The 12,992-nt window shown below is 46.4% G+C and overlaps 1 protein-coding gene across 8 annotated transcripts in view; it reads left to right on the top strand.

The window, feature by feature from the left end:
- The window catches only part of nlgn1 (neuroligin 1), a 282,639-nt gene that overhangs the window by 1,624 nt on the left and 268,023 nt on the right, over positions 1 to 12,992 (top strand). The window lies entirely within an intron of this gene.

Raw genomic sequence — 12,992 nt, 5'->3', positions numbered from 1 at the left:
GTCCCTGGGGCTCTGATCTACATAGCTCACCCCTCAAGGAAAACAGTGCTGTCTTCACCGCCCCTCACCCCTATCCACCCACCCGAACCACTTCTCACGATTGTTTTCTCTGTTAATATGCCCATCTTTCCTCTCCTTTTGCCTTTTCACCTAATTCTAGGGTAAGATATTAGCTAAATTAATTTATTCCTTGATAACCATTTAAGTTGAATAAAAGTGGATCATGGCATTGCTGTTTTTGCTTTCAAATGTTATTTGAAGAAACCCTTTTAAATTCTCGCCACCTCTCACCTGCTAACCCGTGACCCTAGTTTGGATAAGCGGTACAGAGAATGAATGGATCATTATAAAATTCTTCTAACTATAGTGCTACAGCTAATACAATCCATCCTCTAAATCCGGGATTCCCCATCACCGGCCCGGTACGGGTCCGCGGGCCGCTTTGGAAATAAGTTATTAAGTTGTCGGCCAAAAGTTGTTATGTTATAGATTTATTTCCTATGATACTAGCCAGTTATTACCTTATGGTCATACCACCGTATATTTTATAAAGTAGTAATTTATTAAATTATGAGCCATTTTTATGTTATGGGCTGCTAACAAATGTTTTAGGATTTTTTTTCACTCAATAGAATAACATTGTGCTTCACTTAAATAGAATGTATGGAGAATGAAGCATTCATTGTAATTTTTTTTTCTCACTTCACTTTCACTGAATTTCCATCCATCCATTATCGATACCGCTTATCCTCACGCGGGGCGTGCTGGAGCCTATCCCAGCTGCCTTCGGGCAGTAGGCGGGGGACACCCTGAATTGGTTGCCAGCCAATCGCAGGGCACACAGAGACAAACAAACATCCGCACCCACAATCACACCAAGGGGCAATTTACAGAGTCCAATCAACTTACTATGCATGTTTTTGGAATGTGGGAGGAAACCCACGCAGGCATGGGGAGAACATGCAAACTCCACACCGGTAGGCCGGAGCCGGTATCGAACCCACGACCTCTGAACTGTGAGGCGGACGTGTTAACCAGTCGACCACCGTGCCGCCTTCACTGAATTTAATGTTCACAATTTATTTAGCTTTTTTGGACACGTTTGCTGATATTTTTCTGTGATCGCATGCTCTAATTCCATGGACATCAAACAATTCTTCTCAGTATTCACTTTCTTCGGACCTATGACAATAAAAAAGAAGTTTGGAAAAATACCATCGCACAAAAAAACCAAAGTGTGAGCACATCTGTGAGCAACAGATAAATTAACTTTCACTGCAACCGTAACCATGAACTGGTGGGCAGAAAGTTTGCTGCTGTTGTATAGTGTACTGCTATATGAGTGACTGACAGCATGCATGCAAACACCCCAAGACATACAAAAAAGTCCATTGCTGCTATTTGCAAAAGTGAACAGAAAATGAACTATGAATTTTTGAATGTCCAATTTTGGCCCATTTTTGCACATTTACAGGGGGCATACTTTTGCACCCATGTCCAAGAGGATTAATCCGATTGACTTCAAATTTCGGCTGTACTATCTTAAGACCTGGTGCAAAAACAGAGAATATTTTTTTGAGTTTTCGAAATACTATATGATGAGCCGGGGCATCAAAGCTTGCTTCTAATATTTCCTTTGCCAAAAAGGAGGAAATGCTTAAAGCGGAAGTCAATCTTTTTTTTTTTTTTTTTTTTTTTTTTTTTTTTACAATAATATGTTCAATGCAGCCCCTATTGTTAAAACACGGCATCCTGATTAATATTGCGTTGCGGAATATGAGTTGAGCAGTAAAATTCACTCTTTTTTGTCCATCTCAGGGGGTGGCCATTTTGCAACTTGGTGTCAACTTTAAATGACATCAAAGTTGCTCAGGGCTCAGGTAACGACCAATCATGGCTCAGTTTCAGAAAACAGGTAGGCCGTGATTGGTTGTTACCTGAGCCCTGAGCAACTGTGATGTCATTTTCAGTTGACAGCAAGTGGCAAAATGGACACTCCCTAAGATGGCTACAAATAGCGGGATTTTGCTGCTTAACTCAAATTTCACAAATGCAATATTAATCGGAGTGCCGTGTTTGGACTTCCTCTGTAATAACTCCCCTGCACATCCCAAAAAATCAAACTTCAACATAGTTGCGACCTGAAGACATGTATATGACAATTTCCTGTTATACATATCGCGCCACCTAGTGATGACTAGAATTGTCATTTTTTTACGTTTTAATGTACTGCACAGAGTCAGTTGAACGAATCCGACTGATAATTAGTCTGAAAAACCTCATGTTGTTGATCTTACTCTACGCAGAATATTGTGACTTTTCAGCAAAGGGCATGGCCATGACAGTGCCGCAAGGTCTGATTATTCACTGTGACAGTAAAAGCTTCTACAACTTGATTCAGATGATCCTATCTTCTCGACATTTTTCATATTTGATGATAGTCCAGGCCTGAAGACATCTAGGAACTTATTTTTCATCATAGTGGTTTTGTTTGTTTTGTTTTGTACATTTATTTCCTTCATTTATAAAAGAAGAAATAACAATATAATATGAACATAAATGTTCTCCAATCTCGAATGAAATGGAGCAGAAAAAGGACAAAGTATCATTTTATCTGCCCCTTTCTCCCCAGATTAAGTTACAAAAAAAGAAAATGTGATTTAATAACATTAGCAACAAGAAAAAAAACATACAAACACATATTCATACATATATACTAGGGCTGTCAATTTAGCTCATTTTTCTCGGCATTAATCCCTTTTGACGCTGTCATTTTTTTTGATCACGTGATTAAGGTTTCCATTACAACCAGCGGCTGCATTGATGAAGGCTGCTGGTCACCATGATCTATACATCCATCCATCCATCCATTATCCATCCATCCATTATCGATACCGCTTATCCTCACAAGGGTCGTGGGCCGTGCTGGAGCCTATCCCAGCTGTCTTCGGGCAGTAGGCGGGGGACACCCTGAATAGAATTTAAATAATGTAATACATAGATACATATGTCCTACATAGATCTTTCTGATTTTAACAATATTATATTCCATATTTTATCAAAATTTGAAGGAACAAATAAACCCGAAACAGTCACTACCGAAACATACTGTAGCGACGCTGGGAGCGCGTCAGCCTCCCAGCATGCTTTGCAGATCCGCGTAATGCTATGCAGATCAACATCTCATAAATGACAGTTTAATTGAACGAGTGTGTCTGTTACCTTCCATGTTGTTTCGGCTGTCCCATTGTTTTCAGGTTCTGTTCGTTTTCCAGTGATGGCTTTGTTATTGCTGTTGCACCGTGACTGTGCGTGATGTGTCGAGTGGTGACTCTGCACCTGTCATTGTGTGAGTTAGCTGTAGGCCGTGCTACTGCTTACGTAAATAAAAGTGCTCGATACCTCTCTCTGACTCGTGAGCGCCACACTGGTGTCAGAAGTGGAATTGCAGGATGGCAACCACAGTCAAAGAGATTGAAGAGTTCATATCGTGCTTCCAGATGGAGAGAGATAGTATTGCACAGCAAACGGAACGGATGAGATTAAGTTTCCCCGACGGAGCGAGTGAGCGACGCCCTCAAGAACGAAGAGCGGCAGTGATCGACAGGGTGGGGCGCCCTGCAGAGGCGATAAGCAACCCCCCGTGACGTTCCCTAGAACGGAGAGCGGAAGAGATCGACGAGAGGGGGCGCCTTGCAGAGGCGACAAGCAATCATTCGCATCGCTCCTTAGAACGGAGAGTGAAAGAGGAGACAAGCATCACCTCATCTGAAGGTTACAACCACAGGGGGCGCTCCGAAGAGGTCACGAGCGACCTTCCACATCAAGAGAACAGCATGGCTAGCGGCATCAGGGCTCCAACTGAAGTCATGGAAAGGCCGAGTTCGAGAGCGATGACCAAGTTGCCACGCTACAATGGGGAAGGGCCACCGGAGACTTACCTTATTCAGGTCCAAATGGCAGCACGCTTCAATGGATGGTCAGCAGAAGAGACGACAGTCCAAGTTGCCCTCGCGTTGGAACGCAGGGCACTGCAGATCCTCACCGGCCTTCAGTCATACGAGCGGCTTAACTGGCAAGCGCTCGAGGGGGCCCTGCTACGGCGCTTTGGACACTGCAACTATGCTGATGACGCCAGAGACAAGTTATCTAACCGACACCGGAGGACAAATGAGAGCTTGGGTGCCTATGCCGCAGATCTCCAGCTTCATGCGCGACAAGGTTACAGCACATTCAGTCATGAGGTTGCTTCGACCACAGCAACTCAAGCAGCACGTTCACCTGCACGCTCCAAAGACATTGCCAATTGCCCTGAGTGAGGCCGAACGTGTCGAGCACATCCTGTGTGACAGCAGGGGAGATAGTGGGCCAAGACATCGAGCCCGCCGCACGGAGCTAGAGAGCAGCGCGCAGCAGGAGGACAGTGAGGACGACGATGAGGCCGTTTGCCAAGTGTCAGCCACACCTCAACGCCAGCTGCGGCGACGTCAGAAGGGGTCAGGTAGAAAGGAGGGACACAGTCGACCAGCTGGATGCTTTCGCTGTGGAGAACCAGTGCATTTGGCATGCCACTGCCCAGCCCCAAAACGTTCTGCTCTCGAGGAGTTAAACTAGGCGAGGGTGGCACAGACGGAAAACTGCCACCCATTAACTCCTCCCACACAAACTCCCATTCTCAGTTGCACCTGGGCCGCCTTGGCCCAGCGTGTGGACTATACTTGTACTGTGACGTCAACGGGAGACAGTACAAGGCCTTGTTGGACACAGGGTCCACTATTTCCCTCATCCTATTCTACCTGACACGAAAGGCCCGCGACCGCGAGGATGGAGGTCCACCAATCTTCACATCACTACTATAACCGGAGCAAGAGCCAAAATGAGGGGCACAAAGACTCTCACTGTGATGGTAGCCGGACAGCAAGTGGATCACAAGTTCTGGTTGGCTCAAATTCAGGACCCCTGTATTATAGGGCTGGACTTGCTGTCCAAATGGAAGGCGGTGGTGGACGTACCGGGAGCTGCGCTACAACTGGGCTCTTGGTGGTCCCCCTGCACACCGCTGGTGGGGAGGAATTACAGTCCACATCTGTGCAACTGACGCCAAGCGGGTGTGCTGTCCCAAAGACGACGGCGCAAGGTCCACAAGCCCCTTCCCCTGAGACGATCGAAGCCATCAATGAGCTGTACCAACGAAGCTGTGAAGGGTTGGATACGGACCAAAAGTGCCAGTTACGAACATTGCTAGACTGCTTCACTGACATCTTTGCCGCGAAAGACCAAGATTGCATGCACACCAGCCTGGTCCAGCATGAGATTGACACCGGGAATGCGGCCCCCCATTCGCCTGCGCCCTCGGCGCCTCCCCTTTGCCAAGCGGGCCGCTGCAGACAAACAAATCAAAGAGATGCTTGAAGCAGGGATAATAGAGCCTTCATCCAGCCCGTGGGCCGCTCCGGTGGTCCTAGTCAGGAAAAAGGATGGCACCTGGTGGTTCTGCGTGGACTACCGGCGGCTCAATGGAGTCACATGCAAGGACTTCTATCCTCTTCCCTGCATTGACGACGCCCTGGACTGCATCTCTGGGTCCTCCTGGTTCAGTTCCCTCGACCTGCGAAGTGGGTACGGGCAGGTGGAGCTGTCCCCAGAGGCGCGACCAAAGACTGCATTTTCCTTGGGTCGAGGATTATGGCAGCTCAAGGTGATGCCATTTGGACTATGCAATGCTCCCGCCACCTTTGATCGCTTGATGGAAAGAGTCCTTGCTGACATTCCACCGCTGTGTCGACTACCTGGATGATCTCTTGGTCCATATGGTGAACTTTTCGGGCGCACTGGAGCACCTGCAAGAGGTGTTCAGCGCCATCCGACAAGCTAGGCTTCGTCTCCACCCCAAGAAATGCCACCTGTTCAGGCGAGAGACGGCATTCTTGGGGCATGTCATCAATGCAACAGGGGTGGCCACCGACCCAGCAAAGACAGCGGCCGTGAAGGAATGGCCGGTACCGGAGAACATCAGCGAGCTGCGCAGCTTCCTGGGCCTGGCGTCCTACTTCCGCCGATTCATTCGGGACTTTCCCACCATTGCCACCCCCTTCACAGACTGACACAAAAGGCCCACATATTCCAGTGGAATGAGGACTGTGAACGCGCCTTCGTTCGACTCAAGACAGCATTAGTTGGGGCCCCAGTGTTGGCCTACCCTGACCTCCAGTGGCCATTCATCGTGGACACCGACGCCAGCAACGTGGGCGTGGGAGCGGAGAAGGAGAGCATGGTGAGAAAGTTGTGGCTTACTACAGTCATGCTCTCAGCCGGCCTGAGCGGAACTACTGTGTCACGCAACGAGAATTGCTGGCTGTTGTTTTGGCATCCCGCCGGTTCTAACCATATCTTTACGGGCAAAAAGTCCTCCTGCGCACCGACCATGCCTCACTGACCTGGCTGCTGAACTTCCGAGAACCTGAAGGGCAGCTGGCTCGAGGGATGGAGACGTTTCAGGACTATGTCTTCCAAGTCCAACATCGGCCGGGACGCCAGCACACCAACGCCGATGCCCTGTCTCAACGGCCTTGCACCGACTGTCGACACTGTCAACATCAGGAGGAAGCAGAACCAGTGTCCGCGGTGGCCGCAGCACTTTGAGAAGCCACCACCAACCATGAAGTGCAACAGTGGTCCCAGACACGGCAGAAGTCGACTTGGTGGGAGTAAGACATGCACAAGAGGCAGACCATGTCCTCGGTCGTGTCCGAGGATGGCTGACAGCCGGTCAACGACCAGCATGGGCGGCCATCTCCATGCACGACCAAGAGACTAAGGCACTCCACTCGCAGTGGACCAGCCTTGTCGTCCACGACCAGTTCTTCTACCGCCGTTGGAGGAACCCGTCCGGCACCCGCGATGTCCTCCAACTCCTGGTACCGCGTGACTTGAGGACACAAGTGCTTCGGCTTGTCCACAGCTCGGCTGGAACTGGTCACTTCGGGGTCACAAAGACTGCGCCTCCGTTCCCGTTTCTATTGGCCAGGGTGTCACCAGGACGTGGAGATACATGTGTATCGTTGTGACACCTGCACAGCACAGAAGGGTCCGACACAGTGCTCACACGCCTCCATACAGCAGTACCAGGTGGGAGCACCCATGGAGCGTGTGGCCGTTGACATCCTGGGCCTTTTTCCCATCACGGATCGGGGGAACCGCTACGTCCTGGTGGCAATGGATTCACCAAGTGGCCCAAAGCTTATGCCGTTCCTGACCAAAGTGCAACTACTACTGCTGAACATTTGATGAATGAGATGCTCTGCCGGTTTGGTGCTCCAGAGGAATTGCATAGCGACCAGGGGCGGAACTTTGAGGCCAAGGTCTTTGGCAAGGTCTGCAAGAGACTTTGCATCAGGAAGACCCGCACCATGCCACTGCACCCTCAGAGTGATGGCTTGGTGGAACGGTTCAACCGCACTCTGGCCACCCAACTCGCCATCTTGACCAACCGCCAGCAACGCGACTGGGACCTGCATTTGCCCTTGGTCTTGTGGGCGTATCAGACGGTGGTCTAAGAGTCAACGAGATGCACCCCGGCAGCCCTCTTGTTTGAACGAGAGCTTCGAACCCCTGTTGACTTGGTGTTCGGTCCTCCACCTGAACCGGAGGTGGAGGGCGAGGCCAGCATGGACTACTATGGCCAGCTGTGGGACCGACTGCGGGAGGTGCATGAGGTAGCCCGACAGACTCTGGGCCAAGCCGACTGTCGTCAGAAGAGGGCATATGACGCTCGCTGCAGAGGGAAAGACTTGGACGTGGTAGCACAAGTTTGGGTCTACAGCCCGGAGAGACGGAGGGGTTCATCTCCCAAGCTCATGAGCCACTGGGTGGGGCCGTGCACCATCCTCGAAAAACTGTCCGATGTGGTGTATCGGGTGCAACTTCTGAACAGGAATCGGGTGGTGGTCCTCCACCGTGATCGTCTCGCCCCCTATCGACCGCGAGCATCCCTAGAGGTGGAGGCCACGGTCGAGGAACAGACAGAAGAACACCAGTCCTCCCCAACTGGGGGTCCACCCCGACGGACTCGCCGTCATCACCAACCCCCTGCCTATTTACGGGACTACATAATAGACGCTGTGGTTGCTGAGGACAGCTAACCAGCTAGGCGGGGGCTGTGTAGCAATGTTGGGAATGCGTCAGCCTCCCAGCATGCTTTGCAGATCCGCGTAATGCTATGCAGATCAGCATCTTATAGATGACAGTTTAATTGTGTCTGTTACCTTCCATGTTGTTTCGGCTGTCCCATTGTTTTCAGAGGTACAGTTCCGTTCGTTATCCCGTAATGGCTTTGTTATTGCTGTTGCATGATGTGTCGAGTGGTGACTTCCCTGTCATTGTGTGAGTTAGATGTAAGCTGTGCTACTGCTTACGTAAATTAAAGTGCTCTATACCTCTCTCTGACTCGTGAGCGTCACAATGCAGATAGGTTTCGGTTGTGACATAATGGTTTCGGTAGTGACAATATGATGTTTATTTTTGAATAAAGTAAGTTTTAAATAATATAATACATAGATACACATGTCATACATAGATCTCTCGGATTTTAACAATATTCTATTTCATATTTTATCTTAATTTGAAGGGAAAAATAAAACCGAAACAGTCACTACCGAAACATACAGAAAGGTTTTGGTTGTGACATAATGGTTTCGGTAGTGAAAATATGATGTTTATTTTTGAATAAAGAAAGTTTTGAATAATATGATACATAAATACATATGTCATACATGGATCTCTCTGATTTTAACAATATTCTATTTCATATTTTATCTTAATTTGAAGGGAAAAACACAAAAATGCCAAAAAGCCTAGCAGAGACAAGAGTACAGGCGAAGGGTTACAATGACCCAGTGAAATCCAAAGAATATTTAATAAAGGAAATAGAAAGAAATAATAGATGGAAGGAAGAAGGAAATCTGAAGTCTACCAATGAATTATCCAGCTGAGCAAATGAAAGTCAGAAGAGCATGGAGGAAAAGACAAGACCACCGGATGTCTCTCAAAAAACACAGAGAGAGGGAACATACACACAGGGAAATGTATGTTACAAAAATGTTTGTCATTCCAATTAAATTTCCATTTGGAAGGTGAAACCACATATTTTTCAATGATGAAGAGCCCTGTGATGGAGAGGTGGCCAGTCCAGCGTGTACCCTGCTTTTGCCCTAAGTCAGCTACGATCAACTCCAAGCCCCTGCGACCCTGCGTACAGCACAAAGCAGTAGAAAATGGAAAAAAATAATGTTTCATGAGTTATAATACACGTTGAAAGTTAAAATATAGCAAAACTAGTTAAGTGATTACAATGCTACCCTCACACAAAGTATTACTGCAACAGCAGCAGCAATATGGTCACTACTGAAATGTTGCAGTCACTACCGAAAAAAATGTTGTTTTAACAAAAATAAAAAGTATTGAATTATCAACCAAGAATTTTTGATAATGATTGTTTAAGGGTATGTTTTAATTAATGATGACTTTTGAAGTCAATATGGTCAACTTCCTACATTTTACAATGAAAAATATCATATAAACTTTGATATATTTCGGAAAAGGTCATTAAATTCTGTCAAAGATTCATTTTGATTGGTTTTGATGTCAAAACCATATATATTAATTTATAAAAATACTCTGTGGAGGGGGGGATGGAAAAAAATATGAATCGGCTAGTGGAATTATTTCTATTCTTCTGTAATTGTGTGTTTCGGTAGTAACACATTTTAGGGACAAGAAAGATATAAGGGAAAAGCTAGGAAATCCTGTTTGAAAATTGACTGTACTTTTACTATATTTGTGCCATTAAGATATGGTGCAACATGAATACAATAAAAGTTTTTCTGAAATAAAATACAAATTTAACACATTTTTCAACTCTGAACTTGAACCAATTCAGTAGAATGGCCCGTTACATAAATACACACATGTACACACTCATACTTATAACAGCTAGTCACACTGACAGTCACATAAGTTTTTAGTTCCCAAATTACAATTCAGTTAATGCCATTCACAAAAACAAAAATGGCAATGGAATAATGATCAAACAAAATTTCATATAAACATATTTCATATTTCTTTAACATACTGGCTTTAGTTAATTTTTTAAAAACAAAGTCTGACTTAGATTCTTGGTTCAGGTTGTTCCATAAAATGATTCCTTTTACAGAAACACAACGTTCCATCAGTTTAGTCCTGAATCTTGTTTTTTAAAAGATCTCAGAGCTGGGCAGTCCGTCCCGGGGCCGGACCGGTCTGACCCTTCGGCCCGGCCGGATGCCCATTTTTGGGGCAGGGGGTGGGGGCTGACAAATTAAAAAAAAACATTCTTAATTTACTACTACATAACATAGTTGTGTTGAATTTGTTCAGTGCAATTGCGTTGAATTTATGAGACATCATTACGTTGATTTTATGAAACATCGCGTTGAATTTACATGACATTGTTAGATTTAAGTGACACTTGGATGAGCTTAAAATTGGCACTTATATTAAAGGCATGTAAAAATGATATCAGTACTAAAATGCTCCACCCAAAAGTCTCTACTGATTTAAGGTCTTTTTTTGTGATTATATTTACGATAAATTGCACCGCCCTTTTTGGGGCTAGGCTTGTTATTTTTTCGGTCTCAGCGTTCTACATCACGGGAGGGAGGCAAGCATGGTATTATTGCTCCCTTTGTCAGTTCTGTTGTCAAAACGGCAACCGATCGCCACCAAAATGTAAATGCACATTACTACTCTTGTCCACTTCAACCTGTGAAAGTATAATAGTGTTCTGCACAATAGTTTGGATTTATTGACATAAAACGTGATGTCATCATGATGACATCCACAAAATCCAAAATACCGTGGCGATCGCTTCTCCACTTAAACAGGCTGAAACGGACAAGAGCATGAATGCGCACACGAACCTCGACTGCTTATATTTCGGACATTTAGCGACGTTGAACTCATGTAAACTCTCGGGAGGCAGACGGCGACTGGCAGTGGGCAAGCAATCAGGCAAGCATGGATTCCCTACCAGCTCTTCCCTCCCCGGCAAACAGTGAAGTAACGGTACAGCTAATAGCAACTACTAGCTTTAGGCCAGGGGTGTCCAGCTCCGGTCCTCAAGGGCCGCTTTCCTGCCCATTTTCCGGCTCTCCTTGCTGCATCACACCTGATTTAAATGATCAGCTCATCAGCAATCTCTGAAGAAGCTTGATAACGATCATTATCTTTTGAAACAGGTGCGTTGCAGCTGGGAAAGATGGAAAACAGGCAGGCCCTTGAGGACCGAGTTTGGACACCCCTGCTTTAGGCCGTTGAAACAAAAGGTGTTAGCACAAGATTATCTCCTTACTGTCCGCCCAGCCTACGTCTTCATGTCGCGGGGTTGCCTCAAAGGCAGTCGCGTGCGTTGTCCAACATCGCTTGCAGCCGCGAGAGTAAAGCGGTGTCATCGTGAGGTAAGACCTCAACAAACACCAGGGGTGTCTTGAACCTGTGCATCCGACTCCACATCCGAGTGTGGCTGCATTGGAATGCACCATTTCGGCTGTTACGTTACATTGGACGGCGTGTTATAGGCCGAAAAACTGGGGCCATTCTCCTCCAAATAAATGTGCACGTCTACTCATTCCCACTTCAGTCTCTGTAAATATCCTGACTGATGTTAAATGCCTTGCCCGTCCTGTGTTCAGCAAAGTAGCAGTGTTTTTTTTTTTAGCAAAGAAGCAGTGTGCGCTCGTCCCAGCATAAATCTATGTAGCTCTGCTCACTTCCAGATTTCTTCATTGTCATATAAATCAGCCACGGAGAAGTTAATCCTTTTGATATGTTGAAGTGGTCATTAGTAGGGATGTCCACATAAATGTTGGTGCGAATTGATCACTGTTTTTGGACGTTATAAGCAATGAAAGTACAATGATTTCCAAGAGGAGAGTTTGTAATCGGTCCCTCCAGTGACTCTGACTGAACAAGGGCAGACGGTAGGGGGCGCGGCCATTCTCCTCATTAACAAGAGGTGTTAATCATGGAGTCACTTATTTCCTAATTTCTCCACAATGAATGGATACAATAGAAAATGACAACTCTTTTCAATTTCCTGATCAATAGATATATAAAAAAAACATGTCCATCCCGGCCCAACCAGCCCTTTAAATTTACCAGTCATTTTGTGTTTCTCACACCATGTTAATACTTGGGCGGGCCGCCCAAGTAAACAGACGGCCGCCCAAGAAATTTTCAAGAGAATTTAATAAAAAAAATGTAAAAACTCCCAAAAAAAACAAAATGGGTTGCGACCGCATGATACCGCATGAAATGTTAATTCGCCATCAGTCAATTATACCTCTGCAGCGCATAGCAAAAATGTGATGAGGTAGCCAATTCGTCGCTCTCGCAGAGTGCTCCACACCTACGCAGCCGCGCACCTCTCCAAAATCCAAAGCTGCCGTGTACGGTGTGCGATTTGTCGTCTTTGCAAATAATCGACAGAATACCTTTACACCCCGGTAGTTTTAGGCCCTGTCTACACGTATCCTGGGTTTTTGAAAACGCTGGATATAAGCCTGCGGTTAGCCCTATCATCCACAGGTCCCCGCAGTTTTTTCAGTGAAAACGCAAAACTTCGGCCGCAGTGAAGATTTGTGGATATATCCGGATATTTCCTGATCCGCGTTTTCGTCTGGACGGGTATAGCCGGAGATTTACGTCGTCACCGTGTGACAATGCTTTGACGCCACTTGCGTGACTTGTTTTTTCATTAGAGTCAACATGGACTCTCGCGGTTCTGCGTTGGTTATAGCCATTCTCGATGCGCTTTTTGCTTACTTGTTTGTCCACAACCAGCCACTGCTTCTCGGTGAAAGGTTTAAAAGCAATTCTGACCTTTTGTCGGTTCTCCCGAACAAGTTTGGCGCAGTGTTTTTGGTGACGTCGAAGGACGGTAGTTCTTCCGAATGGAC

This window comes from Filicampus tigris, chromosome 12, assembly GCF_054856515.1.
Source record: "Filicampus tigris isolate MCC_2025a chromosome 12, RoL_Ftig_1.0, whole genome shotgun sequence".
NCBI lineage: Eukaryota > Metazoa > Chordata > Actinopteri > Syngnathiformes > Syngnathidae > Filicampus > Filicampus tigris.
This window is presented reverse-complemented; position numbering and strand designations above follow the sequence as displayed.